The 5,770-nt window shown below is 38.2% G+C and overlaps 1 pseudogene across 1 annotated transcript; it reads left to right on the forward strand.

Annotated features, from left to right (window-relative positions):
* The first annotated feature begins 2,058 nt into the window (after positions 1-2,058).
* Positions 2,059-4,904, forward strand: LOC311620752 (small ribosomal subunit protein eS6-like; annotated as a pseudogene). The gene is made up of 2 exons: positions 2,059-2,103; positions 4,091-4,904. The product of its transcript is annotated as a small ribosomal subunit protein eS6-like (transcript).
* Positions 4,905-5,770: the final 866 nt, after the last annotated feature.

Here is a 5,770-nt window from a genome sequence, read left to right on the forward strand (position 1 = left end):
TATACTCAATCCACTGAGCCAAACCGCTTAGGACAATCTCTATGTTTTTTATCTTTAACTTATTACACTAGCTATTATACCTCAAAGTATTTAAAGAAGTTACATTATATTGCCTTGTTCTCAATTATAAGGAGAAATACTCAGAATTTCATCATTAAATGCAATGTTTATTTTTTTAATCATTCATGTGCATTTATGAATATTTTTTTAAAAATGGTGTTGTTGACAGTATTCCAAATGCCCCCCATTTCTCCCCTTTGTTTGTTTATTTTTTAAATGTAATTTTTTAGTTTGTGTAAATCATTTCAATCTTATTTTCCTGAAAAGTTTTATTATGAATAGAGATGGAATTTTATGAAATTGTTTTTATTCAGTTTTTGAAATGATCAATTGATTTTTGTCCTTTTTTCACTCTTATTGCAGAAAATTAGACTGATTAATTTTTTACCTTAAAACAACCTTGATTTCTTGGGTTAAATTGCAATGCTTATCTTTCTTTTCTTTCTATATTTTGCTGAATTTTACTTGCCAATATTTTATGAAGGATTTGGGGGGACTATATGTCTGAGGGAAATTGGCCTATAATTTCTTGTCTTGTAATGTCTTAGGCTTGAGTATCAAATGTATTCTGATTTGTAAGTATTATTGGGAAATGCACTCTCCAGAGCTAAACCCTTGCAGGCTTCATACTGCAGATTTCAAAGAAACAATGTGGAAGTGCTCAGCTTAATGCAAAAGGAGCGAGACTTGATGAGCAATGTGCACAGTAGAAATGAAAAGCACCAATTTTCTCAGATAATTCTGAAAATCACAGTTACTACTCAGATATAGTTTGATGATCCTGAGACACTTTCTAATAGATTTCCTGCATGCAGTGTCTGCTTTCCAGGGAAAATAATCTGTGAGAAGAAATGAACCCACAAAGTTTTTATGTACCTTAGAAGTCATGGAAGAGAAGCCTAGTGGTTTTCACACGCTATGTAATAACACAAAGTTATGGAGCAACAGGAGTAGGAGACACTGCAAAGTCAATGGAACACCCAATCCAGGAAGAAGGTTGAGACAGTTACTACTGGCAGCTCTGAACAACTCTCAGCGGAAGAACTGAATCTAAACACCTTTCCAGGAAAAGCCCAGGTAACATCAATGTGGCGGCGACAATGTTTCAACAAGGATACCAACCAAGCAGTCAAGAACATACGGGTCCTGGACTACTTCCCCACCACTGCCAAGTGGCTGACCAGGAAGGAAGACCACTCTGCCTCAACTACCCTCCTTCAGACACTCAACAGTGGAGATCTGGTTCTTAATTAGGAGTGAGGGCATGTCAGAGCCAACTCACACCTCTGCCATACTACCAGTGCTGCAGTAGAAAATGAGCCATAATCTTGGAATCCATTTCAAGCTTGAAAACCTTTAATGAGAAATACTGGGTTCTAAATACCAAAATTATACATTTGCAGTAAGCAAGAGTAACTGAAATCTGGCAAAAATAAAGGAACTTCGCATATATGAAAGATGAAAGCTCAAAAGTCATTGTTGATGGACAGTTGTTAAAGATCACAGTGGATGGAGCACACAGCCTGGGCATGTGAATTGTGGGGTTCAAACAGGCAGACTTTTGGTACACAAGATGATACTCAACCAAGAGAGCCACACCAACCAGGGCTCCAATTTCATTCTTGATATTGTATTCCTCCTCCTCCTTCTCCTCCTCCTCCTCCTTCTTTTTCTCCTCTTCCTCCTCTTCCTCCTCCTTTTCCTCTTTCCCCCTTCACTCTTTTTGAAGTTTCTCAATCTTATCTTTTCTAATAGCTAACTTTTGACTTGTTAATTTTCTCTATGATTTCTATCATATAACCTAGTGTTTATAATATATTTCTCCTTGTGTTAAATCACACTTTTAATTAGAAACATTTAAGCCAGATAATCACAACCCATACAGAAATTAAAGGTTTACTAACTAAGGCAGATATTGCAAATTTTAAATTCAAATTCTATCTGCCTCCAGAAGCTCCATATTACTCTGTCTTCCTCAAAGGACTTCCAGGATAGGCAATGGATCTTGCACTCTGGGTCTTCGCAGAATTAGTCAATGATCTTGTAATTTCTGGGTGGGAAATTGGTTGCAGAAGCCCAATTTACCCAGAATTTTAATAATTTTCTCTTGAATCAGGAAACAAATGCAGTCGGCAGCTGTGCCATGCACCCCAAGGAAGTAGATGCACACAGAGCTCCACTACCTAATGCAGTGCACCTGTCCTCGGCTTGGATCAGCTCTCCTTGACAGAAAAACAGCTTGGGAAAGAGAACCAGGTCAATGGAGAAGGTAGGCCAATGCTGGCAGCAGTGATGGACAGCACAACCACAGTGTGCCTCTCAGACAGCTGGACCTGCTGGCACAGATCTGTCAGGCTCCTCCCTTATGCTTTGTTGTGGTTTAATTTGTAGTTTTGTTTCAGGAATTGACTTTTCAAACTATGCATTGTCCAAACACGCTGAATAGAAGAAATTATCATTTAAACTATTTTTAATAAAGCAGTTGAATCTTAGAAATAATCAAATATCACTTAAGGAACCAAATCATAAATTAGTTATTTTAAATAAAATGTATCGCTATATTTGAGTTCTCATTTTTATTCAAGAAAGAAATGATCCATCATGCACTGCTAAAAAGCTTGACTCATGATTAATTATGATTGTTATCAATGGTAATTTATACTTTTCAATGCTTTTCTTTTCAAATATAATTCCAGGACAATTCTTAGCTAATAAAGATATAAATTGGCATTCTGTTTAATGAATGTATTAATGAGTTACAGGTAACAATATGTAGTTAAGTAAGGATGGGAAATTCTCATACTTTATAGTCTAACTAGAGGCCTGGTGCATAAAATTTGGGCACAGGGGCTGGGGTGTGTGTCCCTCAGCCTGCTCTGCGTCCTCCCTCAATCTGGGACCCCTTAGGAAGGGTCCCTAAGCCTGGCTGGTGATCAGGGCCTATTGGGGGTTCCATCCCCTGGCTGCCACTAATGCCACTGTTTGCCATCTGTGTGGCACTGCTCCCTTTCCACTGCCACTGTTTGCCTCCCTCTGCGGGTGACAGGCATGGGGTGCGATTGCTTGGCTGACCTGATTGCTTGGCTGATCACTCCATCACCCTCTATGGAGTGATTGCTGGCTGGCCCGCAATTGGGGGGTGGAACCCCCAATAGACCCTGATCACCAGCCAGGCTTAGGGACCCTTCCTAAGGGGTCCCAGATTGAGGGAGGACGCAGAGCAGGCTGAGGGACACACACCCCAGCCCCTGTGCCCAAATTTTATGCACCAGGCCTCTAGTTAGACTATAAAGTATGAGAATTTCCCATCCTTACTTAACTACATATTGTTACCTGTAACTCATTAATACATTCATTAAACAGAATGCAAACATTGCTGGTCGGTGGTCTGGGCCTCCTCTGAGGGGCAATCCATCCCGAGACTAAAAAATAAGATATAGTTTTTAGTTTCTGTTTTTGACAAATTTTAATGCATTATTAAATTGTTTTTTGGTCAGTTTGCAGATGTATTATATTAATAATTGTATTTTTAGTTTGTTTTTTTTTAAGTATAGTTTGGTATCCAATCTTATATTCAACATTTTTATACTTTACAATGTGATCATCCCCCTAATTCTAGTAATTGCCTATTAGCATGCAAACTTATCACCATATTATGGACTAAATTCCACTTCCTGTTTGCACCCATCCTCTGGTAACCATCCCCTTGGACTCTTTTTTCTAAGAGTCCTTTTTTATTTTGTTTTGTTTTGTTTGTTTTATGTTGTTTTTATATTTCACATGTAAGTGAAGCTATACAGTATTTGTCTTTATTTACCTGATTTATTTCACTTAGCATATTCTTTAGACTCATCCATGTTGTTTCAAATGGCATAATTTTGTTCTTCCTTATTGCTACATAATATTTCACATCTTCTTTATCCATTCATCAACTGATGACACCTCGGTTGCATCCATAGCTTGGCTATTATAAAGAATACTGCACTCTTTTTGTGGCGCTGCAGAGGCTGTCGGCTGCTTCAGGATGTAGCTCAACATCTCTTTCCCAGCCACTGGCTGCCAGAAACTCATCAAAGTGGATGGTGAACGCAAACTTCGTACCTTTTATGAGAAGCGTGTGGCCACAGAAGTTGCCGCCGACGCTCTGGGTGAAGAATGGAAGGGTTATGTGGTTCGAATCAGTGGTGGGAACGACAAATGGTTTCCCCAGGAAGCAGGTGTCTTGACCCATGACCCATGGCCGAGTCCGCCTGCTGCTGAGTAAGGGGCACTCCTATTACCGACCCAGGAGGACTGGAGAGAGAAAACGCAAATCTGTTCGGGGTTGCATTGTGGATGCCAACCTCAGTGTTCTCAACTTGATCATTGTAAAAAAAAAAAAAAAAAAAAAAAAAAAAAAAGGGGGGGGGGGGGGGGGGAAAGAAAGATATTCCTGGTCTCACTGACACCACGGTGCCTTGTCGCCTGGGGCCCAAAAGAGCCAGCAGAATCTGCAACTTTTCAATCTCTTTAAATAAGATAATGTCCGAAAATATGTTGTGAGAAAGCCTCTAAACAAAGAAGGTAAGAAACCTGGGACTAAAGCACCCAGGATTCAGCGTCATGTTACTGCACGTGTCCTGCAACACAAACGCAGGCGTATTGCTCTGAAAAAGCAATGCACTAAGAACAAGGAAGAGACCGCAGAATATGCTAAACTTTTGGCTAAGAGGATGAAGGAGGCCAAAGAAAAACGCCAGGAGCAGATAGCGAAGAGACGTAGACTGTCCTCTCTGAGAGCTTCTACCTCTAAGTCTGAATCCAGTAAAAAAAAAAAAAAAAAAAAAAAAAAAAAAAAAAAATGAGATTTTGTAACTAACAAATAAAGGAGAGCAAATGTCAGAGCTTCCCCGCCCCCCCCCCCAAAAAAAAGAATACGGCAATAAACATGAGGGTAACATATATATTTTTCAATTCTTGTTTTTGTTTTCCCTGTATAAATACCTAGAAGTGGAATCGCTGGCTCATGCGGTATATTCGTTTTTAGTGTTTGGAGGAATCTCCGTACTATTTTCCATAGGAGTCGTGTCAGTGTGTGATCCTTCCAACAAAGCACAAGGGTGTCCTTTTCTCCACATCCTTGCCAATAATTGTTATTTGTTGATTTTTTTTATAATAGCCAGTCTGACTGTGTGAAGTGCTATCTCATTGTGATTTTAATTTGCATTTATCTGATAATTAGTGATGTTGAGCATCTTTTCATATGTTTGTAGGCCATCTGCATATCTTCTGTGTAGAAATGTATTTTCATATCCTATGTCCATTTTTAAATTTATTTTTTGTTATTGTTTTGTATGAATTTCCTACATATTAGATCACTGAAACAGAATAGATAGCTCAAAAATAAACCTTCATTTATATGGTCAACTAATCTATGAATAAAAAAGTAAAAATACATACAGGAGTAAAGACAATATCTTCAACAAGTGGTGTAGGGAAAATTGGGCAGATGTATGCAAAAAAATGAAACTGGACCACTCTTTTATACCATATACAAAAATAAACTCAAAAACATTAAAAACTTAAATGTAATGCCTTAAATTAGAAATAATCTTATTATTTAAAATATATGGAGATATTTGTTTTAAAGAGAAAACCTAGAAATATCTATGTCATAGTAGATATTGATCAATATAGCTCTGCAGACTTTTTTTTTTTTATCAATTTCAAA

The sequence above is a fragment of the Pipistrellus hanaki genome (assembly GCF_964339955.1).
Source record: "Pipistrellus hanaki genome assembly, chromosome: 1".
Classification (NCBI taxonomy): Eukaryota; Metazoa; Chordata; class Mammalia; order Chiroptera; family Vespertilionidae; genus Pipistrellus; species Pipistrellus hanaki.